The sequence below is a fragment of the Elephantulus edwardii genome, unplaced genomic scaffold, assembly GCF_000299155.1.
Source record: "Elephantulus edwardii isolate Elephantulus edwardi_28Jun2011 unplaced genomic scaffold, EleEdw1.0 scaffold00147, whole genome shotgun sequence".
NCBI classification, from domain to species: Eukaryota; Metazoa; Chordata; class Mammalia; order Macroscelidea; family Macroscelididae; genus Elephantulus; species Elephantulus edwardii.
In genome coordinates this window covers 6,189,772-6,217,224 of record NW_006399897.1, presented here as the reverse complement: position 1 = coordinate 6,217,224, position 27,453 = coordinate 6,189,772, and the positions used below count along the sequence as shown (strand labels likewise).

Genomic DNA, 27,453 nt, shown 5'->3' with positions numbered 1-27,453 from the left:
TTGTGTACCAATGAGGGAGTTTTTCTTTTGCTTTTCAAGGAGAGGAGCAAATGGGGGGGGGAGAGGGGAGGGGTTTGTGCGGGGAGAAGGGTGCAACAATGAATGAATGGAATCCCAAAATCTCTGTAGATGTTCACTGAAATGAAAAAAATAAACAACCTAAATTTAAAAAAAAAAAAAAAAACAACAAACACCAAAAACCAAACACTCAAAAAACAACACATCAAACAACTGAACAGTTCACACCTGATCCTCACCAAAACAAGGGAACCCACCTTCCAGAACCCAAGGACTTCACACATGAGCCTTCAAACTGAAGATTTAGTCTTATTTAAAATTACCTTTCACATTCAAGGCCCACCCACCAATTTCAGATTGACTTTAAACAAGAGGCTTCCAGCCCACAGCTTATGGGAGGAGAGAAAGATGGGTAAAGGAAATGGAAAAGATCTGTTGTGAAAGACAATTTATATCAACATTGTAAGTAAGCCAGCATAAAATATAAAAAAAGAATATTTTTAAAAATAAAATAAAAAGAAAATTAATAAGCATACAGAGAATTTTAAAAGAGAGTAATAAAATCAAGGTCTCTAACAAAGCAGAGATTAAGACAGGAGGAGAGAAAGCTCATATAAAGTGTACACCATAATTGTGTTTTTTACTTAACCAAAATGATTGATAAATACATTTCACTAGATTTGGCAATGAAGGGTTGGTTTGTTTTTTTCTTTTTTTGTTTTTTTATTTGGTGGGTTGTTGTGGTTTGGTTTTTTGTTTGTTTGGTTGGTTTTTACTATTGATGCTGTGATAAGAGTTGGTCAATAAGGTCACGTGCTATTTGAGATGGCTAAAAGATGAAGTTTTGTATACTCATTTAAGTTGTGTGCAATTATTTATTGCCTTAAAGTTATTTAAAGGTCAGTAAAGAAACTGAACAGGACCTAGAAAAATTGGTGAAGCCAAGATCTTGTTGTGTACCATGTGCAAGCTGGAACCAATCCATAGCTGAGTCTCCAGCAGGTTTTCAAAGGCAGTGGATCACATGGGGGAAGATTACTCACTCTTCTCCTATGGAGTGGCTAGTGGATTCAAACTATATGCCTTTAGGATTGCAGCACACCTTCTTACCATTAGATTACTAGAGCTTCCTAATATATACATATGGGTGAGGGGTTTTTTTTCTCTATTTAAATATGCATATAACAGGTAGAAGGGAGCTTTGATGGCTTAATGGTAAAGAATAGTGCTACCAATGCAAAGCCACCACCTGCTTTGTGGGAGAAAGATGGGCAATCTCCTCCCATGTGGTTACTGCCTCTGAAAACTTACTGGAGGGTCAATTATGGTACACAACAACAACTACGTATAAGGGAAAAAGGTTCAAGTATAAAGCAGAAGTGAAGGATTGGTTAAGCAAATATTCTGGGGCTAAAATATCTTGATCACTTATTGAAATATGCTTATTATAGTACTTTAAAACAGGCTTGGAAGCAGGAGTGGCATCTACTTCTAAAATAGCTTGCCTCTGGAAATTCTATGAACTTAGAGAAACAATGAAAGGTATACAAGTGTTCAGGTCTTTTGTTCATAGGGTCGCTATGAGTCAAATAACAGCCCTTAACAACAACATTATTGTACTTAATGTTTTGATGTGTCAAGGGCCCCTAGAGCACAGAGTTTAAGCCACTGGCTGCTAACTACACTACAAGGTGAAAAACGGAAAACCATCACTGCCTTATCAGGAGAAGCATGAGACAGTGTGCTTCCTTAAAGATTAGAACCTCAGAGACCCCAGGGGATAGTTCTGCTCTGTTCTGAAAGGTAGTGTGGGTAAGAATAAACTGCATGGCAGTGTGTTTTGATGTATCCTTTGTTATTTTGTAAATTCATAAATTAACTCTCTTTTTTTCACATACTTTTGATTTAATGTATTCTATTTGTTTGGAAGATTTTAACCCCAAAGTGATTAGAAACACAATGACTTATTATAAGGCTTAAAATAATCTAACATAACATATGTGCTTCCAAAGATGGTATCATAAAACACTCACACAATAATAAGCTCAGATGAGAGGAAGCCAGGGAAACCTAATTGTTTTAGCCATACCAGATTTCACCTCCTTTCTCCGAGAATCTTCATAGTTAGGTAAATCTCATTGATGAGTCTTTGTATCTGGCATCTGCATTATGGTGCTGGGAGAACCAATCATTTCCACTAGCCCAGGCACTGGCAGGATCTTGCCATTCCTGGTTTCCTGCCATGGAGCTCTGATCCAGCTTTTGTTCAATACTTGAAGTCTGCTCAGTGGAGCACACTCATTCTAATTGCCTCCCTTTGGGTTTTCATTTTATCTATAGGGCAACTGGCTTCAGAAAGCCCACATCTTTTGTCTAAGCAAAGAGTATGAAGCCCAATGTTATTTCCTGTGCTGTGACTCACATCCCATCTGGCAAAACCAGGAGTTGAAACATCATCAGCCGAGCACTAAGTGTTTAAAAATTTTAACTCATCATTTGAGAGTTTCACAGCCAAGTCAGAGCCTATATTTTCCATTAGCTAAATATTTAGTACTGGCAACAAGAAATTGGATTCTTTCTTCATGCAAATTATATGTTTATAACTATTAGTGATGTCTAATGAGGTTGGCGATAAATGGCATCATTATAAATGGAGAAAAGATTGAAGTTTTAAAATTTCATTTTACTTGTATGCACAATAAACACCTTGAAAGCAGCTATCAAGAAATCAAAGGCCTTATTTGGATACTAACCTTATGAACTTTGTAAGTAAACTAGTACAAAATAAATTAAAATAAATGCAAAACCAAACCCACTAGAAGTCAGCTTTGAGTTGGTTCCAACCTAACAGCAATGTGCCTGAGGATTAAAATGTGTTTTTAACCTCTAAAAAAAAATAAATATCATGTTTCAGAGTTCAAATCTGCTGCAAATAATCTCTTTAAAGTACTGAAGAGCAAAAACGTCATTTGAAGGACTAAGGTGCCCTTGAACATGATATATTCAGTCTCTATGTGTGTATAACATTGAATAATAAAGAAGAGTGAAGAATTGATTCCTTGGGATTGTGGTGGTGATGAAGAATAGGGAATATACCATAGATTGCTTAAAGAACGAACAAGTCTATCTTGCATTTGCAGCTGGAATTTTCCTTAGAAGCAAGGATGGTGAGACTTAGTATCACTTTGGACATGTGACATGGAGGAAATGTCCCTGGAAAATAGTGTGTTTTGTAGAAAGCCAGTGAAAAAGAGGAAGACCTTCAGTGAGATGAATTTACACACTCACTGCAACAATGAGCTTAGTCATGGAGAAATAGTGAGGAGTAGGATTTCATCAGTGTCACTGTGCACCAGATTCAGCTCACTAACATCAAACAATGTAGCTGTCAATACATCAAGTTCCTTCCCAATGCCCAACTCATTTTATTTTTCAATTTCACATCAATTTAGGGTCCAGAATCTGGTGATTTCACCCATGACATCCTAGGGGGAGCTTTACATGTCTGTCTTCTTACTTTCTTTTCTTCTCACCTGTATTTTAAAAAGGCTTCTTTCTCCCAAACATTGCATCTACACACTCTGGAGAGTTGTCTAAATGCAATGCCTTCTTTGTCTCATCTAATGCCTGCTGCATCCTACATACTTCTTCCTGCTTTTCCTAAATCCACTGCAGAGATGGCTAATTAAAATTAAAATTTTTACATTCACCAATTCATTTTTCACTTAGTTGTATCTTCCTGTACTTCCTCCTCACTTTTCAGTTTCTCCTCCTTCCTAAATACCACATCTCTTTCTCATGGAGTCTCTGGGTGATGGAAATCATTAATGCATTATCTGCTAACCTAATTGTTGGATGTTCAAGTCCACTCAGAGGCACCTTGGGGAAAACGTCTAATAAATTACTTGCCCCAAATTAGCCATGGGAAACCCTAGAGAGCACACGCAGTTCTACTCTGGTACACATATTGTTGCTATATAAGTAGTACTGTTGCAATATAAATCTACTCAATGATCAATGCTTATGATTTGACTTTTCTTCTTAATTCCTTTTACTTTTTCCAATCCTTTGTAAAAGTATTCTTTCAAGTTTATATTTGCTTGTTTCACTCTATTCCTTCGGCACCAGCTCTTAGATAATCTTCTATACAGGGCTTAAACTTGAATGGATTTACTAGACGTGGGTTTCAAATTAGAAAATGTTGGCATACATGTTATTATTTAGGCTATCATTTTTATCTCCCCTTTCCCTTAATTACATATTTATCCAGCACAATCTCTACATCCTCACTTACTCTAGGAGAAGTATTTTGAAGAATATAACTGTTGTCCAAGTTGGTGCCATAGTGAATGTGATTCTGGTTATGTGAGGGGGAAAACTGCTCCCACTGCTTAGAAATTACTGAATTCTAAACAAGTCTTCCAACTGATATGTGCACACATTTGTTATCTATAAACTTATAACAATAATGGGACTTACATTATATATTGTTGGGCTAATGTGCTCTAGTGGGTAAGGAGTGGTGCCGTCAACTCAAAGGCAAGCAGTTGAGTCTACCAGCTGCTCCACTAAAGAAAGATGAGCAGTCTCCCATGCAATTTACAGTTTCTGAAAACCCATGGACTGTCAGCGATGAATTGATTCTCTTTTGACATCACAAACAACCATAAATAACATAAAAGGACTGGGAGAAAAAAGGACAATCTCCTCTTTTGCAATTTATAGCCTCTGAAAATTCATCTATGAGCCAGTTCTGACTTACTGAGAGAAAATGTAAAGGATTGAGAATAGTGGCTGATCATTATATGTTGTTTGAATGCTGGCTATTATTATTAATAACAGATTTGCTCTGTCTAGAAATTATTTTCCTAGCACTAGTCTCTCCTCTAAGCTCCAGAGACCAGTAGATGTCTGTATCTCCATCCTCTCAAGGTGTTCAAAAGCAACACATGTAAAATTAAATTTCTCCTAATCTACTTCAGTTCTGTGTGTTCAGTATCCTCCTCAACTTCTTTTTGAAGCATCACTGCATCTTATCAGACGTCTTTCTTGAACTATTTCAATTATCTTTTTCTGTCCTCCAAAAGCATTCTATTCTTTCATTTCAACCTTACTCTCTTTCCCCTTAATTTTGTTCTTTTATTTTCATTGTCCATAATTTGGGTCAAAATCTTCCTTGTTTGAACAATCAAAAAATTTCACAAAAGGGTCTTATTTTAGTTTTACACTCCACTCAACACAGCCTTCTTTACTCTTCATTCCACTGTTGTCCATTATTTTTAAAAAGTTCATCTCTGCCTATCTGGAATGTTGTTGTTGTTGGTTGTACTGTCAAGTTGGAACTGATACATAGCTGACCCTCCAACAGGTTTTCTGAGACAGTTTAATGGTATGAGAAGAGATTGCCCATATTTCTCCCAAGGAGCAGTTTAGTGGAGTACTGCCTTTGAGATGGCAATACTGTCTATGGAGACCTGTTGGAGGGTCAGTTATGAGTTAGTTCTGACTCGAAGGTACACAACAACGTATGTGGAATAGATACAGGGTGTTCAGAAGATACTTAGGAAAATCCCCATTCAGTTCTTCCACATGAGCTTAAGGAAAGCAGTACCTATATGAACAAATATGCAGAAGAGATCATCCGGGATGCTGAGCTGTAGGAAGAGGAATGTGGCATCAGGATTGGTGGAAAAGTTCATAAACAATCTGTGTTATGTGGATGACACAGCGCTGACTGCGAAACAGAGGAGGACCTGAAGCACTTGCTACAGAGTATCAAGGACTGCAGCCTTCAATACAGATTGAAGCTCAACATCAAGAAAAGAAAGATTCTCACCACTGGACCAATTGGCAACATTAGCATGAATAGTGAAGAGATTGAGATAGTTAACAATTTTAGTTTGCTTGGCTCAATTGTCAACACTTGTGGTAACAGCAGCCAGGAAATCAGGATACAAATTGCATTGGGAAAGTTAGCTGTCAGGGACCTCTCTAGAGCACTGAAAAGTAACAACCTCAGGCTAGAAACTAAGGTGTGCCTGAACCGGGCTATAGCCTTTGCAGTTGCTTACTATGCTTTGGAGAATTGAACAGTGACTAGGGATGATAGAAGGAGAATTGATGCCTTTGAGCTGTGGTCCTGGAGAAGAGTTTTGAATATACCATGGACTGCTAGGAGAACAAACAGGTTTGTCCTGGAGAGGGTGAAGCTGGCCCTCTCCTTAGAGTCAAGGATTCTGAAGCTTTGTATGACATACTTTGGGCATGTTGCAAGGAGGGACTGGTCCTTGGAGAGGGACATCATATTTGGAAGAGTGGAGGGACAGTGCAGGAGAGGAAGACCCTTGATGAGATGGATCAATTCTGTGATGGGGTGGTGGAAGTGTGTCGGAGATGGTGAGGTTGGCACAGGATACAGCAGGGTTTAGGGCTCTTGTATTTAGGGTCGCTGTGAGTTGCAAGTGACTCAACAGCACATAACAACAATTCATTCACTGGCTGTTGAATTGATTCTGATTAACAGTGACCCTCCATTGAGTTTCTGAGACTGTGAATTACAATGAGAGGAAACAACAATCGTTGTCCTGCAGCGATGCTGGAGCGTTTGAATTGCCAGAGATGTGCAGGCTTTGAGTTTACAGCTCAGCTTGCCATGGACTATGCCGTCAGAGATCTCTTAAGGGCGTAATACTCAAAACTCAATGTCCTGAGTAGTAACTGACTCATGATTGACCTTCCATCGGGGTTTCAAAAACTGTAAATTGAAATTGCACAGGAGAAGATTACCCATGTTTCTCTCTCAAAGTTGCTGTTGTGCTGGATTTTTCAGGACTCTAACTTAGAAATCTGTAATCATCTTTTCAGATAAATTATAAAAAAGCCCCACACCATTTCAAGGCCATCTATACCTATGAGTGAAGTTATATTATATAGTGCTAAGTACCTTGCCATCTAAAATACCTCCCAGTAGAGTGCTCTTCATATGGTTCTCAAATGATAGCATGAGTGAGTAATATATATATAAATTGGAAATATGTATATATTGAATATGGTCAGACCCATAAATATGACATGCCTGATTCAAGTCATAATATTTTCAGTTGCTTCAGATGCATGTGAAAGGTGGACCGTGACTAAGGAAAACTGAAGAAGAGTTGATGTCTTTGAATTATGTGTTGACAAAGAATATTTTACAAAGCACGGAGTGCCAGGAGAATAAACACATCTCTTTTGAAAGAAGTGCTATCAGAGTGCTCCTTAGAGATAAGGATGGTGAAATTACATCTCACTTTTTTCAGGTATATTGTCAGGAAAACCAGTCCATGGAAAGAGATATTATGCCAAGAAAGGCAGACATACTTCATCTTGGTAAAGATAGACAAACATACTCATACAATATGGGTGTATGTTCAAGAGAGGGAAGTACTTGGCAAAAGTACTTGAAAAAGCAAGGAGTCATCAACAAAGAGGAAGGTGCTCAGTAAGATGGGCTTGCACGGTGGCTGCAGCAATGGGTTTATGGACAGCAGAAATTTTGAAGGCCAGGCAGGGTTTCTTTCTATTGTCCACGGGGTCACTATGAGTCAGAACCAACTCAACAACACTTCACAACAACAGCAAAATATGACCACTGACATAGACATGATCTATGTCAAACGTGGTCTATCTTATTTCTGCCATCAAATATTACATAAATATTTTATTTCCCTTTCTAGAGACAAGCAGGAGTGGCTTCCACTTCCTAAAGAACATGCCTCCAGAAACTCTCTGAACTTTGATAAATGTTTATAGTTGTAGCGGGGCTTCAGGCCTTTTGTTCATAGGGTCACTATGAGTCCTGCTCAACTCCAAGGCAATCAACAACAGCAAAAACAGAGACAAGAGCAACTATGTGATAAAACAGAGCCAAATGATACAAGGTGGTCACAAGGCAACAATTTTGTCCCCTGTCAAACTCCTCACTGTCATCCAGTCAATTCTGACTCATAGCGATGCTGTGACCTGCCCTCTAGGCTTACTAAAACTCAATAAACACCCCTCCTTGCTATTGAGTTGGAACCAATTCATAACTGACCCTCCAGTGGGTTTTTGGAGGCTAGTCAGAATCCTTTTGAGAGGAGATTGTCTATCTTTCCCCTGTGAACTAGCTGACAAATTTAAACTGCCTGCCTTTGTGTTGGCAATGCAACACTCTACCCACTAGGCCTCCAGACTTTCCTTAGATGATAAAACAGACTCTCCCATTTTTCTATCATGAAGCAGTTGGTGAATGTGAACGACCTAAATTTCAGTCATATTATGTAACTAAAACCCTTAATAACTGGAGTTCTCCTCAAATTAAACTATTTGAAATAGCTACGGTAAAAATTCATATTCCTTTTTTAACACAAAGATTTTTCTTTCTTTGAATGAATTCATCTCCCATCGTTGTTACATGGTGAATGGACAGTAGATAAAAGAGACATGTCCTGATGCCAAGAGGAAGAGAGGAATCAATTTTGAGACAGTCAAGTCCAAATTAGGACCAAGACACTTGTTCAACGTAGAACTTAAAAAGGCACAGAAAACTTTAGTGAGGGTCAGAGACCCTCTTGAACACAACAGATGAGAAAGAAAAGGAGCAAATTCTAGGTTAGGGGAATTATCAGGAAATAAAGATAGGAAGCAAGAAGAAGTAAAAAATTGCACTGTATTTGAAAAAGAAGGCATCAGTTTCCTGGTCCAAAAGTTGGATAAGAAGCTTTTTAAATACTCTCAATGTAGCAGGAAACTATAAAATCCTTTTAAGATGCAGCTCAAAGTCAGGTGCGTAGGTCTCATGCCACGTTAGCAATAGCCACAATTGCAAGCTTCTCATGCAGGATGTTCAGGGGTTACTGAGTAGAGTTTCATGGCTATGACTGTAGGCTGTATGTAACACTGGGGTGTCTTAGCTTTAAATGCAGGCACATAAAATACGACCTGATTGCTGTCCTTGGAGTTCAACAGCACAGGAAGCATCGTGCAGGTTTTGTTATCTATTAGGTGAATGACCCAATCCAATTATACTCTCAGTGACTTAGTTTATTATTCCTTGTGTGTTGAGAATAATAATAGTTGTCTGAGAGAACCAGGGAAGCTATAAATAAGAAAATGTATGCAAGGAGTGTAGGATAGATAGTATGTAGCAGATTGTTAAATCTCAACCCCAGGTGGTGAAGTTGAACTGTCACCTTTTCAGCCCACAGCCCAAGGACTTTCATATTATGTGACTAAACTCCCTAAAACTGCAGTTCTCCTCTAGTTAAAGTATTTGAAACAGAAGGCCAGACTAAAAATTCATTTTCTGTTTTTAACACCAAGTTATAGTTGGGTTTATTTTTCACTTTTTGGAAAAGTTCGTACCAATTATTGTTATTTGGATAACTTAGCATCCAATAATATTATTCAGAGGGTAAAAACTTGATGCATTTATAGATTCTATTGATTAACAAAAATAAACTTCCCAGGGTGACAGGACTCAGAATAGTGGGTTTGGTTCAGTCGAGGAGAGAGAGAATTAGGAATCTGAATCCTCATTTAGATAGGCCCAGTTCCAGAGAGTTTTGCAGAGGATGGCCCCAGGCAGAATGAAGGCAACTAGAGTCTTGAATAATCTTACTGAGGAAAAAAAAATAATGAGGAAACTTGAACAGTATTACTTTGGTTCTTTATGATTTAGATATCAACCATTCCTTCCTTAACCAGCTTAGCTAAACAGGGAAAAGAAGTACGTTCTTGTTCATGGAAAGTGTAAGATGCATGCCTTTTGAAATGCAAAACACCTATGTAGTATTTCATATGTTTATCTGACCAGTATTCATTTTACATCTGCTATTTGCCAAGCATTCTGTACAAGAATGAGAAAAATTCAACAGTTTGTACACAGAATCAATTTTGGTTCCTAATCTTAGGAAGTTAAGTCTGTTGACTCAATAAGAATCATGATTGTTTCAGACATTTTCAGAATTGTTTATTTGTAAATATTTCTATACAACTGACTTATTCCAGAATTATTTAGCATTCTTCTTTTCTCTTTTTTTACATAACTTATAAATAAATATGATTGCAGAACATTATATAATTATGAAGAATTTTTCATTAAAAATAATAATAAATTATTAAGGAAATTTTAATTCATGGCAATCCTTTGTGTTCAAAAGTAAAATTGCATTCCACAGAGTTTTTGAAAGAGCTCTGATTGCTTAGTTCATAGAAAGTTGTGCTACTAATACAAAGGACAGAACCTCTCTGGTGTTTTGAATCCACCACCAAAGGAATCTCAAGATAAAGATGGGTAATTTCCTCCTACACAATTTATGACCTCGGAAAATCAATGGAGGTAAGGGTGAGTTCTGATACTATGACAATGAGTTTGAGTTTGAGTTTTCACTTGCAGATCTCTGGTTCTTGCAAAGGGATGTGGATAGGTTCAAATAGCCAAACTTTTACTTGTAATGGAACACATAAATGTTTACACCACTTAAGGACTTTCTGAAGTTTACAGGCCCAAATTTACAGTGACAATCCATCAGGCTTCTGCAGCTGTAAATTTTTGACAAGAGAAGACTGCCCATCTTTCTCTTATGGAGCAGCTAGTAGACTCCAACCACCTTTTGATTAGCAGTGAGTTGGTTTATCCTCCTGCAAATTCCTTTATTTCAACATACAGCCAAACGACAAAAAGAAAGAGTTAGAGGCAGTACACTGTATACTTAACATAGTCATTGACATAACAATGCCACCCCAGGAAATTAACCTTAGAAAGTGACATCACAGATTGAGGTAAACAAAGGTGTGCATTATTGTACTCTTAACAGTGGCCAAAAGATGTTACTTCAATATGTACATCTGTACAGTAAACTGCTATACTTATATAACAATAATATTATATTTAATAATGACTGAAAAAAAAATTCTATATTAGACAATAGAATTATAGAGTGAATACTATATACAGCATCTTCTAGCTTGGAATAGAGTAAAATTTCCAATTTCATAAAAGAAATATGTGTGAGAGTAGATGGATAACTTAGTGAATACATACTAGACAAGGAACCTTGTTGTTTCGGTGTTTATGCACTTGTTTGCCAACTAAAAGGTCACTGTTCTAAAAGAGAAAGATGTGGCTAGCTATTTCTGTAAAGATTACAGCCTTAAAAACCTAATAAAAGAGTTTTACTGTTTCCTCAAGATTGCTATAAGTTAGGATCAACTGAATACCAACAGGCTTGGTTTTACTATTTTATATAGAAGGATAGATAGAGAGAGATAAAAAGACATACATGGATGTATAGATAAGAAGATCATAGCACACGGTGTAGTGTGTTGTGTTGCCAACCTAAAATCAGAGGTTTTTAATCAAATAGCCCCTCCATAGGGAAATTATGTGCAATCTACTCTCATAAAGATTTACAGCCTCAGAAACCCACTAAAGGGTTGTTATGAAACTCATAGGTGTACTTTTTTCTTTTTTTCTTTTTATTTTTGGCTTATTCAACATTATACAACAAAATGTGCCAACACACCAACTTGTCTAAGAATCAAGAACAAAACAAAGATTAGAGTAAGAAAAAAGATGCAGTGAATCACCCGTTAACTAAGAACAATAAGCTCTTCCAAATATAAATGAGAGATTAAAAGTAATTTTTTCATAAATACAAACCTACAATGATACATCACTACATATATAATAATAATAGCAACAACAACAGCAAGTGCTTATAAGAAGTTAGGAAAACTGATTTGCTTACACATTGTAAAGGGAATGTAAGTTGCACAGAAATTTTATAAAGTAACTTGAATTCTTCTCTTATAACTAAAATGTACTCACCATGCACTCTCACACTTACACTCTTGGAAATTTATTCCAGAGTAATCAAAGTTTATGTTTACACAAAAATCTGTATTCAAATGTTTCTAGAAACTCAACCTGTTATATCCTCAACGGTTAGGACTGTAGAAACAGGCCAAATAGGTTAATAACTAGACACATTGTGGTATATCTCCACTATGGAATACATCAAACAATAACAAAAAAAAAACCCCAACGAACTATAAACATATATAGATACTTCAAGTTTAAAAATTTTAAAAAGACACAAAAACTAAATTAAAAAAAAGCACTCTCAAATGTTTACATAGACTATGGTTTTATTGGCTAAAAAGTTTTAAAGTAAAATCATTAAGAGAGAACAATTTCTATTAGTCATTGCCAGTAATTGCCATGATGTTTTAAAACTGGTGAAATCTAAAAAAAGCTCGGTATTCTCACCAATGACAATTTTCTGGTGTTGATTGTTACTTGTGATTACATAAGATATCACTATTGCTGTTGGTGAAGGTAAATACTGGTGTGTTGAATATGAAGACCCTATGAACAACAGACCTGAGCCCTGTACTATCCTGTGCCAACTTTGTAATCGATGAAACACTCAAGCGATTTGCTGTAGTCACTTTGTCAATCCACTTGGTTAAGGGTCTTCCTCACCTTCATGGTTTCTCTAACTTTCTAAGCATGATGACATTTTCCCAGGAATAGTTTTTCTTTGCAACATGCCCAAAATACGTGAGATGAAGCTTCACTATCCTTGCCTATAAGGAGTATTCTGGCTTCACCTTCTCCAAGACATATATGCTTGCTCTTTTAATAGTCCACAGGATATTCAGTACTTTTATGCAACACCACAATTCAAAGGCATCAGTAGTTGTTGTAATTGCTGCTGCTGTTATTCTGCCATCCTTATTCATTGTCTATCTATCAGATGCATAGCAAGTGGTTGAAAAGACCATAGTCTGAATCAGGCACATCTTAGTCCTCAAACTAACATCATCACTCCTAAATAATTTGGTGAGGCCTCTGACTGCAGAATTTCCCAGTGCAATTTGTCTCCTGATCACCTGATTATGTGTACCCAGTATATTGATTATGGATCCTAGTAAGATAAAATTGTTTACAGTTTCAGTCCTTTCTCCATCTATTGGTCCACTGGTGAGCACTTTTTATTTTATGTTATTGAGATGAATCTATATTGAAGGCTTCAGTATTGATCTTCTGTAGCAAATATTTCAAACCTTCCTCCCTTCCAGCAAGCAAGGTTGTGTCATCTGCATACCAAAGGTTGTTAAAGAATCTTCTTCCAATCATGATACCACATTCTTCTTCATTGAGTTCAATTTGTTGAATAATTTGCTCAAATGAACATTAACATTCTAAGCATTAATGAGATGAGATGGCCTGGCTTTGTCTGCTTTGAATCAAACAATAACATGGTATACTTTGCTGGGAATGAAAAATAGAGGAAGACTGGTGTTGAATTCATTGTTGCAAAGATTGAAGTACAGTGTTGTGAATGATAGGATATTATCCGTATGCATACAAGGAAGACCTGTTTATACAACTATTATTCAGAGATATGCATCAACAGCTAAAGCCAAAGAGGATTATATTGAAGATGTTTATCAAACTTGCATTGTGAAATTGACTGAATATGTAATCAAAATGTATTAATGATAATTGGTAAATGAAATGCAAAAGTTGAAAACAATTAAGAAGGAAGGGTAGTTGGAAAGTATGAAATTGGTTACAGAAAGGAAGCCAGGAATAGGATGATTGAATTTTGTATGTTCAATGATTTATTCATCACAAACACCTTTTATCAGAAAAGCAAATGACAACTTTACATATGAATCTCACCAGATGGACTGCATGAAAATCAGGTTGACTACAGCTGTAGAAAGAATCATTGGAAAAGCTCAGTATCAGAAGTTGAAACCAGACCAGGTGCCAACTGTAGATCAGACTCATGTGCAAGTTCATTTTTTTTTTAATTTATCATTCATTTCAATGAAAATTTACAGAGAGTTTGGATTTGCATTCATTCATTGTTGCACTTTTCTCCCCTCCCCACCCTCCCCGCCCCCCAGTACACTATCCTCTTGGAAAGTAAAAGAAAAATTCTTTCATTGTTTTACAAACCCTCCCCCAGGTCCACTCCACCATGAAGCCTTCACTCTAGACTACAGTCATTACAAATATACCTAATCACATATCCCTTTTAAATAGTTTTCTCCCTCATCTGTTTCAATGTTTAACCCATCTTTCTCAGTTTCCCCCAAACCCCGAGGTCAGTCCTGTTTTACAACAGTGGCACCATGCAGTATTTGTCCTTTTGTGACTAAGATACTTCACTCAGCACAATGTCCTCCAGGGTCACCCATTTTGAATAATATTGCATGAGTTCCTTGTTTTTGAATGCAGTGTAGTATTCCATTATGTGAATATACCACAGCTTCTCTATCCATTTGTTTGTTGATGGGCACTTAGGTCGTTTCATAAAAGTTCATTTGAGACTGAAGAAAATTAAAACAAGCACACAAGAACCAAAATACTAATATAGTCTACCACACTTGAATTTAAACCAACTTAAAAATTGGTTTGAAGTAATGAACATCAATGATCAAAGACCAGATGAGTCGTGGGATTACATCAATGATAGCATTCTTCAAGAGAGCAAAAAGACACTACAAAAACAGAAAAGGAAGAAAAGTACCCAAAGGATGTCAGAAGAGACCCTGAAAATTGCACTAGAACATTTCTTCCCCTTGTTTTACTTGAAAAGTAAAAACAAAGGGAAGAAATGTTGAAGTAATAAAGCTGACTGGAAGATTACAAAAGGCAGCTAGGGAAGACAAAGCAAAATATTATAATGAAATACGCAAAGACCTAGGAGTGGAGCATAAAAAAGGGAAGAACTCTCTTGGCATTTTTGCAAATTGAAAGAACTGAAAAATAAATCAAGCCTCAAGTTACAACATTGAAAGATGCTATGGAAAAAATCTCGAATAATCCAGGAAGCATCAAAAGAAGATGGAGAGAATACACAAAATCACTATACCAGAAAGAACTGGCCAACACTGAAATATTTCAGGAAATTCCATATGATCAAGAACTAAAGGTAAGGAGGGGGAAAGTAAAAGCTGTAGTGAAGGCATTGGGGAAAAAAAATAAGGCCCCAGGAATTGAATGAGTGCCAATTGACATGTTTTAACTAACAGATGCATCTCTGGATGTGGTCACCAATCATTGCCATGAAATTTGAAGGACAACCAACTGGCTAATGAACTGGAAGAGATCCATATTTTGTCCCTTTCCCCCCCCAAAAAAAAAGGTTATCCAACAGAATTTGGAAACTATAGAACAATATCATTAATATCACATGCAAGCAAAATACTGTTGAAGATGGTTCAAAAAACAACTAGAAAAGTACATAGATAAGGGACTGACATAAGTCCAAGCAAGATTTAGAAGTGACTGTGGCACCAGAGATACCATTGCTGATGATGTTAGATGGGCCGAAAGCAGAGAATACCAGAACAATGTCTATTTGTGTTTTATTGCCTATGCAAAAGCATTTGACTTTGTGGATCACAGCAAGCTATGGCTAACATTGAGAAGAAGGGAAATATCAGAACACTTAACTGTGCTCATGTGAAACCTATATCTAGGCTGTTGTGCAAATAGAACAATGGAACACTACATGACTTAAAATTTAAAAAGGTATGCATCAAGGTAATATCCTTTCTCTTTTCCTTTGTTCATTACTATCGGAAGAAGCTTAGCAAAGCTCTCACACATTTTTTTCCCAACTCCTTGTTTATCAGTCATAAATTAAAAATAAAATGCAAAATTAAATGAGTTTATATGTGTCGTGCTGGATGAGATTAGCATTATAGAAAATATTGGAAACTGTTGAGCCTGAGTAGTATGTAGCTGAGAGTTAATTGCAGATTTTTTTAAACTATTGAAAATGTAATCCTACATTTAACATTTGAAAATGTCGAAAAAATTAAAAAGAAATGTAAAATACATCCTTTCCTTTGTAATAACTTGTATAAGCACTGTCTTTTTGTTATAAAAATGAATTAGATAAAAGAACAAATTATTCTGCAAATGGGACAAAACAGTAGTCATCACAGAACTCTCATATAATCCATTAAGGCAAATAAACTTATTTCAGAGATCATGAAAATGTATTATTCTAAGTTGTACATTTTTTTCATCTATTATTTTATTAACATAATTTTCTGCATTATTCCAACTCAATTTTTATGATTTATATTTTCTATTGTTGAGAACATACAGAAGTGATTCACTCGTTGTTGTAGAAGGAACAACAGTAACATGGGGACAAATGAGTCTAGCTTCTATTAACTTCCTAAAGGGGGACTGTCCCTATCAATAGCATCCACATAACTAAATATCATCAATGCTAGACATACCCTCTCCCCTGTCTGCTTGTACCCATTTCTACCAATCACTGGATCCTAAATTCATTGCAAAAGTTTTGGGGGTTATTAGGGAAGCAGGTTGTGTGAGATTGAGAGAAGGCAAATAATATCACACAATGAAAGTTCAGGTGCAGTTCAACAACACAAATCAATCAGTGATTTCCTCAGTCTTCCAGGAGGCTTTATCTCATATCAGTCACAAACCTTGTTCAATCTCCAGCAAGCAGAACCTTTAACTCTTCCTCTGTCTCTAGGCCTCTGTCAAGCTGTATTTCACGGCAGTTTCTCCACAGTTTGGCTCTTCTCTCTCTTTGTTATGTTGACCTTGCAGCTAGTGATGCTGTTGAAGTCACTGATCAATTGGTGATCCAGGTATCTACAGCTGAAGGAGACAGTGTGTCAGAGGGGGCTAAGGCAATGGATGATAGAAAAGTCATTTTCAAAAATCCTACCATCAAATCTGTGTCAGGTTATTTCCAATTCCATTGGGTTTCTAAGGCTGAAAAATTGCAGTGGGAAGAGAACATTGCTCATATTTCTCCTACATAGCTACTAGTGGATTCAAATAGCCAGGAACACACAGCCTTTGAGTTAACACCATAAGTTGTTATGGACAACACCAACAGAAGTCTCTACACACAGCAGAACATATACCAATTAAATGATTTCTACATGTGTGATGCAATGGTATGCATTGTTTATTGTTGTTAGGTGCCATCTAGTCAAGTACCACTCATAGTGACCCTATGAACAGCAGGTCTGAACCCTGTCCTATCCTGTACTCATCATTTCTGACATATTGAACCCATGGCTGCAGTCACTGTGTCAGTCCATCTTGTTGAGGATCTTCTTTTCTTGTGGTGACCCTCCACCTTTCTAAGCAGAATGCCTCTTGCCAAGGAATAGCCTCTTCTAACAACTGCCCAAAATATATGAGATTAAGCCTTGTCATCTTCGCTCCCACAGATCATTCTGGCTGCTCTTTTACTGTAATAGCTTTCATGTACAAATAATGTGGCTGAAAGTATCATGGTTTGGATCAAGCACACCTCTCTTCTTAATGTGATATTTTTGCTCCTTAACACTCTAAAAAGGTCTTTTAAAATGACTTTGTTCAATGCAAAACTTCATTTATTTATTAATGACTGCTTCCATGGCACTGATTGCAGATTCATGTAAAATTAAATACTTAGTTAATTTAGTGAGCCTGGCTCAGAATAGGACAAGGTTCAGAGCTGTTGTGCACAGGGTGGCTATGGGTCACAAGTGACCCAATGAATGACACAGTTTCTCTTTCATGTTACTCATTGATTCAACAGATATTTCTAGAATAACTTTTGTTTGCATGTTTCCTTATTACCTTACCTGTGTTTTGCCAGATCTGAGACTACCAACTCTATGAATAAGAAAGAAACATGGTATAGAGCAGAATTATATCTCCTTATAAAAAGAATCTCTTATATCTACAAAAAAATAAAATAATTTTATGTAGCATTTTGAAGTTTTATTTTGTTTGTTTGTTTTGATTTTTCTATTTATTCAAGACTAAATAGAATATACAACAGCTAGAAGGGTAGTTTGTTTTTTTGAATGCTGTCGAATTGATTCTAATTCATAATGATGACATGAAATCACATAGAATTTCCTTCTGTAGCTTTCTTGCTTGTGATATTTTAGAAGTGGAGTGCCAGGTTTTTCTCCACAGAGCCACTAGATTGGTTTGAACAGACAACCTTTGGTGTAGCATTCAGGTACTTAACCATATGTCAGCAGAGTTCGTTACGTCATATTTCTCCCTCTCATTGTGACTCAGAACCAACTCATAAACTAACCCTTCAGAGGATTTTTCAAGGCTGTAACTTACGTGAGAGAAACAGTCCATCTTTGTTCTTTTCAGTGGTGTGTGAATTTGAACCATGAGAGAGGCATAGCGTTGGGCACAGCACAACGCTCAAGGGACTATTCCACTAGAGCTCCCTAAGTGAATTTAAAAAAAATGTCCACATCTCAGCTCTTGACCATTGAGTCAGAATCAACTTATAGCTGACCCTCCGGTAGATTTTCATAGGCAGTAAAACATAGAGAAGAAGATTGTCCAACTTTCAACAATTAGTAGTTTGGAATTGATCGCCTTTTTTGTTGATGACACATCACCTTACAAGTAAGCCACAAGCACTCCTAGACATATAATGTTAGTTGTGGTGCTGCAGAAGAGTATTGAATATACAATGACTGCTAGGAAAACAGAGAGGTTCATATTGGAGAGAGTGAAACCAGGCTACTTCATGGAGCCAAAGATTCTGAAGCTCCATCTGACATACGTTGGGCATGTTGTAAGGAGGGACCATTCCTTGGAGAGAGACATCATTCTTGGAAGGTTGGAGGGACAGTGCAAGAGAAGACCCTGGATGAGATGGAGTGACTCAGTAACTGGGGTAACGGTGGTAAGTGTATGAGAGACAATGAGATTAGCTCAAGATAAAGAAGGGTCTAAGTCAGAGCCATTGTACATAGGGTCACTGTGAGTCACAAACAATAGCACATAACAACAACAACAATAATCTTCACAAACTCCCTGAGAATTGTATGTGATCAATCTTTTATAAGTGATAGCACGTTTGTGTTACTGTTGTTGATAGGTGCTGTCGAATACAACTCCTATTGACCTTATGTACAATGGCTTTTAACTACAAATCTGGACCCTGTGCCATCCTAACAATCTCTGATATACTCAAGCCCATTGCCACAGTCACTGTGTCAATCTGTCTCATTGAGGGTCTTCCTCTCCTCTACCCCTCCACCTTCCCAAGCATGATGCCCCTCTCAAGGAATGATCTCACTTATACGGGTTAGACACTATAAACTCAGAGGTTATTCATAGTTACTAAACATAAACTTATTTGGGTCTGATTTTGAAAGAATCTAAAATTATGCCATGTTGTCCTAAACTTGGGAAGAATTACTCTGGCAAACATGTCTTTATGCCTCATTTAGGGTAAAGCAATTGGAAGCAAATCAATCTATTAGAAGATCTTTGAGTTTTGTTTTTGGGTTTGTGGGGGTTTTTTTGTTTTGTTTTTTTGTGTTTAAAGAAGTCGAGAATCCATTAAGAAATGAGTGGGCCAGTAATGTCAGAAAAGAAGGTTAGGGAAGGAAGTGAAGGTTTTTAATAGATGCAGTCTCAACAGGATTTGGCAACTGATTCTTTCCAATTCTAAAAAAAAAAAAAAATGAGAGAGAAAAAAATCAGATGTCATATAAATAACTCCTTAGGACTAAGGAACAAAATGTCCATTTCTTTTCTATTTTCCTGCTTTTTAAGACCAGATGTACTGCGTGCTAATAGCAGCTCCTGTTGGATCTTGAACAATGCTGTAATCAATTTTCTTGAAGTGGCAAAACTAATGGTAAATGTTTGAGTCTATCCTAAAGATTCGGGAACCAATGCTGTGCTGCTTCCCTCGTGTGCTCACTCAAGATGTCTTTTCCCCATGATACTGCTCTAAGGAGTTTACAAGGGACAAGAATAAATAAATCTATACTTACTGAGCAACATTTTCTATCAACTGTCCTCTATAATATTCCAGATACAACAAAGAAACCAGTTAACAGCTTTTGATAGCTCTCACCCATCTTTATCTAACAGGGCCCTATATATTTGTATTAAAAAGTCTCTGGATGGCACAATGGTTAAGTGCTCAATTACTAGACTTGAAGTTGACAGTTCAAAACTACTCGGAGATTCCTCAGGAGATAGGCCTGTATGCCAGCTTTTAAAAGATCACAACTTTAAAAACTCTGTTGAGTAATCCTCTTCTACATACATGGGGTTGTCATAAACCAGAATAATTGACTTCAAGATAACTAACAAAAGCATACATATTGTGGGGATATATTTTAGATCAGTTATTTTTCAAATGCTTTTTAGAAATGGTTTTCTGCTTAAACTGAATGCTAAAGACCAATATCTAAAATAGCTAAAAAAGCAAGTAGATAATTTTGCACAAACAATAATAACAAACATTTAAAATGGAAAAAAGCAAGGAATAACCCTAGAGCCAGAACTGGAACACAAACTGCCTGATAATTACCTTGGCCACTCCATCATAACCTCTCCCCAGGAGCTCCAAAGTACTGTTTTCCAATAAAAGTTTGACTACAATAACAGCAACATAATAATTCATTAGAAAAGAGATCTGTAAAATCCTTTTTTAAAATGGCCTCCAGGTAAATACAATTGTATTATTATTCAAGGGAAATATAAACATATTTTAAAAATGGAAGTCTTAATTAGGGAGAGGATTTTTTTTTTAGGAAATTTAGTGACATGAGAATCACAGAATACACCATTTTTAATGTAAATCAGAGCTTGACCAGGAAAAAAAGGTCATCAGAATTAAAGTTCTATAATAATAAAACCAAAACTAATAAGAATGTTGGAAATAATTTTGCCAACATTTATGTTTGCTGTTCTCAGTTGCCATTTAATTGCCTAGGACTTATATCGACATTATGAACCACAGATTTGAAATTTGCTCTACCTTGGTTCAAAATCAAGAAGGGGGTTCGACGGGGCTATATTCTGTCTCAATACCTTTTCAATCTGTATGCAGAACAGATCATCTGAGACACTGGGCTCTATGAGGAATGTGGCATCAGGATTAGTGGAAGAGTCATCAACAACCTGCGTTGTGGCGGATGACACAACCCTGCTTGCTGAAACTGAGGAAGACCTGCTGCAGAAGGTCAAGGACTGCAGTTTTCAGTATGGACTGAAACTCAACATCAAGAAAACAAAGATTCTCACCACTGGGCCAATTGGTAGCATCAGTATGAATGGTGAAGAGATTGAGATAGTTAACAGTCTTAGTTTACTTGGTTCCACAGTCAACAATCTTGGTAACAGCAGCCAGGAAATCAGGATACAAATTGCATTGGGAAAGTCAGCTGTGAGGGACCTCGCAAGAGTACTGAAGAGCAACGACGTCAGGCTAGAGACTAAGGTGTGCCTGGTCCAGGCTATAGTCTTTGCAATTATGTGCTATGCATTGGAAAGTTGGACAGTGAATAGGGATTATAGAAAGATAATTGATGCCTTTGAGCTGTGGTACCGGAGAAGAGTGTTGAATATGCTATGGACTGCTAGGAGAACAAACAGGTTTGTCCTGGAGAGTGTGAAGCTGGGCTGCTCCTTGGAGTCAAGGATCCAGAAGCTTCATCTGACATACTTTGGGCATGTTGCAAGAAGGGACTGGTCACTGGAGAGGGACACCGTATTTGGGAGAGTGGAGGGACGGCACAGTAGAAGACGACCCTCAATTAGATGAACTGATTCTGTGAGTGGAGTGGAGGAAATGAGTGTGTTTGAGATGGTGAGGCTGGCACAGGATAGAACGGCATTTGGAGCTCTTATACATAGGGTCGCTATGAGTCACAAGCGACTCAATGGCACATAACAACAGTCTCTCCTGACAACAAGCCAAAGAATGGAGACACAGTTTCAGTATCCTTGCCTCTAAGGAGTACTCTAATTGTACTTTATCCAAACAGACTTGTTTCATCTTTTGGCAGTTCATGGAATATTCAATAATCTTCTCTAACATCACAGTTCAAAGGCATTGATTCTTCCGTCATCCGTATTCATTGTTTAACTTTCAGAAGTATAGGTAGTCATTGAGAAGCCAGTTATTTAGATCAGATACACCTTAATCTTTAACTGATGGGCCTTACTCTTCAACATATTGGAGAGTTCCTTGACCACACATTTTCCCAGGGCAAAACTTATTTCATTTCTTTATGCTCTTAACCTCAGTGTTGATTGTGGATCAAAGTAGGATCAAGTTACTGATCATTTCAATCTTTTCTCCATCTGACACAATGTTGCTTATTGTTCCAGTGGGGAGGAATTTTGTTTTCTTGATGTAGTGATGCAATATATATTGGAGACTGTAAACTTTGCTCTTCTGCACTAATTATTATTTACTAATTTAAATTTAATAAGCCTGTAGAGTTGATTATTATTTTAATATCACATGTGAAGAAACAAATTCATATAGTAAGCAAATTACTAAAGATAACACAGGAGTGGAGCCATTGTTTTAAGGCTGGTAGACACAAGAATTGATGTGCTTTAACCCTGATGCTGATAAGACTATTGAATATATAGTAGACTACCAAAAAAGCTCTTGTGGCATAGTCCATGGGGAGTTGTGCTGCTATCCCAAAGCCTAGCCTATTCTGTAGGTTGAAACCCAACAGCCACTCTATGGGAGAAAGTTGAGTAATAGCCTCTTGTGCATTTTAAGCCTGAGAAATAGAATGGTCAATTTTGACTCAGCAGTAGTGACTCATGCTGTGTTCCCTTGTTATGTTTGTACCAGAGTTTCTTGGCCTAGGCATAGGTTTTGATTTAGCACGACTAAGTGTGCTGAGACTCCTGTCCTTTATTTGTTGTGACCCACACAGTCAAATACTTTAGCATAGTCCATAAAACATGAGTTGATGTCCTCTGGTTTCTCTGGTTTAAGCCAACAACCATCTGATATCAGCAATTACTTCCATAGCTTCTATGAACTGCAGCCTTAACTACTGGCAATTTCCCCTCAATTTTAGCCACTTTTGAATGATTTTCAGCTGGGGCAGTTAAAACACAGAAAACTCTCAATGAATTAGCTCAGCATAAGAAAACCCTCTGTCTTGTCTCCCTATCTGGTCAGGAACCTATTTGCAAGTAAAGCAGTATCTCCATATTTTGTATATACAACTGCTCTTTTAGCCTTTGGTTTTTGTTATTGTAGAGAAACACAGATTCTTTATACACTTTGTAAGATTGATGGGGGAAAAAACACCTCAGAGAACTGAATTGACATAAGTGTCTTAAAAATGAATTCAAATATTTCAAAGATCACAGATGTGTATAACAAGTTTATCACAAACCAGAACTGACTCAATGGCTACCAACAAGTCTGGGCTGGAATCACTCATTTCCTTATTTACCTCAAGTTAAACGCTTCCCTAAATCCAACCTAATAGCAGATACAAACTTTCTCCAACAAGGCAACTTGCAGTTCTAACTTCTGCATATAGATATTGACCATTTTAGGGGAAGTAAAATTTTTTCTTGGCAGATGTTTCTACTGAGTGAGTCTCATGCCTGGGTAGAGTGAGCACTGATATTAATCCTGAGAGAAGCAGCACACAAGAGAATGATAGACAGGGAAGTGGAGATACACTCAGAGGAAAAAGAATGGATGAGGATTCCCTCTACCAGCTAGAAGCTAAGAAGTTACCTTCTTTCTCTGGTGGAGATAAGGGATGGGGTGTTGAGGAAGAGAGGACTAGCGGGTGCCTGCAACTGGAACTACTCTCATGAACTGTAAAAACAGGCATGCCATCCTGCCTTCCGGCCGGGCCACCCACCAGGTGACACACAAACAGGGACGGATCCACAAAGAAGAATTGGCCTCTCCTGCTCACCGTGTCTGCCTCCTCTAGTGTCGCCACTATGAAGAAAATGGTTCAGCAGCCTCTGCTGGAAGCCAGGCTCAACCGCATGAAGGTACCCCAAGCAAATGCAGGTTTGAAACAATTCTGCCCGCAGAAAGCACAGCATGACCCCTTGCTGACTGGAGTATCTTCAAGTATAAATCCCTTTAGAGTTCAGAAAGTCTGTTCATTTTCTTAGTCATGTCAATCTTGCAAAGGTTTCCTAATCCACTCTTATGAACCAGTGAATATTCAAAGGAGAGCTAAATATAAATTTGTACATAAGTTTATGCCGACAACACACGTGCCATACTCTAGAGATTTCTACTTTTGTCAGGTCTTGACATTTACTTTTCTGAATTTTCATGAGTTTGTATTTCTCAGGGATAGTAACTATTTTTTATATGCTGGTGGTTGTTGTCATTGTATACCATTGAGTCAGAATCAACCCATAGCTGACCCTCCAGCAGGTTTTCAGAGGCAGTTAATCTCATGGGAGGAGACTGCCATCCTCCTGCAGAGCAGCTGGTGGAATCGAACCGTGTGCCCTCGGGATTGCAGTGCAGATTCTAACCACTACCAGCTGCTTATAATAAATTACTAGGTGTATTTAAAACAAAACAAAACTGTTAAAACGAATTTCTATTCCTGAAAGCTGCCTTCTTTGTGGTACTTTGTTATAGGGACATTCGAGAACTCTGACAGTATAAAAGAACAATGTCATAAATATTGGTTTCATTTACTTTAGTCAGATAATGCTTGCTTTGATTGCTTCTTTCTGTAGCTAGGAGCCATGATACAAACTAAATCTGAAGCTTAAGTAAAGCGTAGACAAAATATTGTCCTTGTTTGTGTTTTGTGCCCCACCACCACCCCGAAACAATGTTGGGAGCAAAGGAGCTTTTTGATTTTTAATAGACTGAATTTCCTGGCATCTGGTCAGTATTAGTGAACTATATGGGCCTCTACACTTGAAAGGGGTTTTAACAGAGACATTTAATTGATGCAGCACAATCAAAAATTAAAGCAATTTGAATTAGAGCATGATGGAGACATATTAGGTAATAACGATCTGAGGTAAAGGGTCATTTTTTGATTTAGTGACCAGATTATATTTGTTGAAAAGAGTGCAGCTTTTTGTTAGCTTATAAAAATGAAACCAAAAGAAGATTAGGATTGAAGATTCCTAAGATTTAGATAGGATAAAGTTGCACCTAAAAAAATTTCTTGAAATATCGGCTGAATAGTAACTTAATTATAAAAAATGTTTAACCACAGAACAGATAAATGAATTCAAGAACTTCAGTTCTGACCTTACTGAATTTCGTTTGTTCACTAAGATACAATTTTAAGGAGTAGTATTTATTATTCTCTTTGTCACAAATAAGAATAAACTGCAATGCAATTTATTGCAATAAATTGCAATTGTAATGTGTAAGTGCTCAGTTTGTGAGTGTTAAATTTTCCTTCACACCTTCAAGCTTCAGCAGTAGACTTACTTATAATTCTGAGAAACACCATCCTCTCCAGTTTGTCTCAAGACTCTCAAAAAATTACTGTTACAATCATTGACTTTTTTTTTTTCTTTCTCTGACCTCCCCACCACCAAATTTCTCTGGTACTTGGAAATTATTACATAGTAGATTTCTCTGTATATTTGCTAAATAAATGCAGAAAAGTGACAGATTCATTTTTTCCCTGCCCACTTGGTCAGTGGAAACATCTATAGTAAATTAACAAATCTGCACAAAGCAAATATATTGAACTGACACCTCTCTGTATTAAAGAATATGTTCCTTCCATCCCTACTCCCACACTTATTTAATCCACAAAATTATTTCCCCAATTCAAATAGCTAAATAGTTTAAATTTTTAGTATAAAATCATATAAAGACAGAAATAAGCCAATATTTCTTCACTCTCACTCAGGGCCATCCCTTCAGAATTGACTGATGGCTGACCCTCTGCTGAATTGAAGAGGCTGTAAATCTCATGCAAAGAGATTGCCTATCTCTAGGCTTCCAAAACACATTTCTAAAACTTTGTATGTAACAGGGTGTTGAAATAGAAAGAGCCCCTTGGATATTTTCCTTTCATGATTCTCTGATTATGCAAAAATTGCAGTGGTAATGAATAGAACCATACATTCTGAAATATTAAATGGAAGCAATTTCTTTTAAAGGTCCAGACATTAAAACATAAATATAATTGAAGCATGTAAACTTGTTTCTTTAAATTGACAGTGATTCATAATTTGTTTTGCAATTCAATCACAGTTCAAGGATAATTCATTCAAAGGAAAGGCAGCTTGTTCTCATGCTCACTTCCCCTCTCACTCTCCTTTCTCAAATCACCTGAGAGTATTTTCAGGGTTATTCATTAATTTTTGTAGCAAAAATCTGAGCTCACATGTAAGAGGCTGAGCATAGATTGAGGGCAAAAACATTCAGAAAACCTGAAATATATCCTTGAAGTGAAGCAACTTTGATTTAACTCCATTTAATTTATAGAAAAGTTAAATAACCCTAAATTTAAGAGTTTGGGAAATTAACACATCTTAGAGGTGATACACTAGATGAGAGGGAATAGATGGAACAAATAGGAGGACAATATTACAGTTACCAAGATGCAGTCTTACTCACTCAATAACTTCCTGCTGCTGAATATGAACCAACTCATGGGAGACCAGGTTTTCTGAGGCTAGAAATCACATGGGAGGAGATTGTGCATATTTATCTGGCAGAGCAGTTAGTGGATTCAAACCATCTTCCTTTTAATTGGCAACACAATCCTTACTCAATAGGCCATCAGAGCTCCCTAAGGAAGGGAAAATCTAATCTAAGTTTTTTAATTGATTGGTCTTCTCTTTTAAAATAATAAGGAAACCAAGGTTTCTTGATTTATCTTGGATATAGTATCATTAACTACTGTGAAAAATCAGGCCACATCAACAACTAAAAAATGAATGCAGAGGCCAAGCATGAGTCCTGGTGAAAACCAGCTGTTAAACAGAAAGGACATGGAAGATTTGTCAGTGTTGAGTCTGTTAATGCTCTGACAAATGATGCTATTATCACTATCTTCATTCTGAGAAATCAGTATGCATTTTTCTTTAAATATTTTAATTCCACTATCAGCCACACGGATGTGACATTGTGCAAGTCAATAAAAGTAAGACTAACAGATTAAGGCAACAATATGGAATCTGTTTTCAGGCTCTAAGTTGCTAAATTACTATGTAAAGTTACGTTAGGATAAAGATGCCAATTACTCCAGCACTGTGGTTGCTAAGAATTAAATATGCTTCATGTAAGAGTTCAAATAGCTGTGAATTTAGAAAAGATGTTTGAATTTCAGTTAATATGTTGTGTGATTTTATGTTTTTAATAGTATCATTTCTGGATTTAAATACAATTATCAGAAGCATAACAATATATCTTAAAATTAACATCTAGGCCATATGTAAGATTATATTGTTGAATATTTATTAAACAAATATGGCCACCTGTTATATTCTTCTTAAAACTCACTTTGCAAAGGTAGAGCAGACCAGATTAGACTGTTTTATACTTGAAGACAAACAACAAAACAACAAGTATATATATATATATATATATATATATATATATATATATATATATA

At 36.8% G+C, this 27,453-nt stretch overlaps 1 protein-coding gene across 1 annotated transcript in view; it reads left to right on the top strand.

Moving 5' to 3' along the window:
* FAM155A (family with sequence similarity 155, member A) overlaps nucleotides 1-27,453 on the top strand; it is a 907,798-nt gene that overhangs the window by 529,648 nt on the left and 350,697 nt on the right. The window lies entirely within an intron of this gene.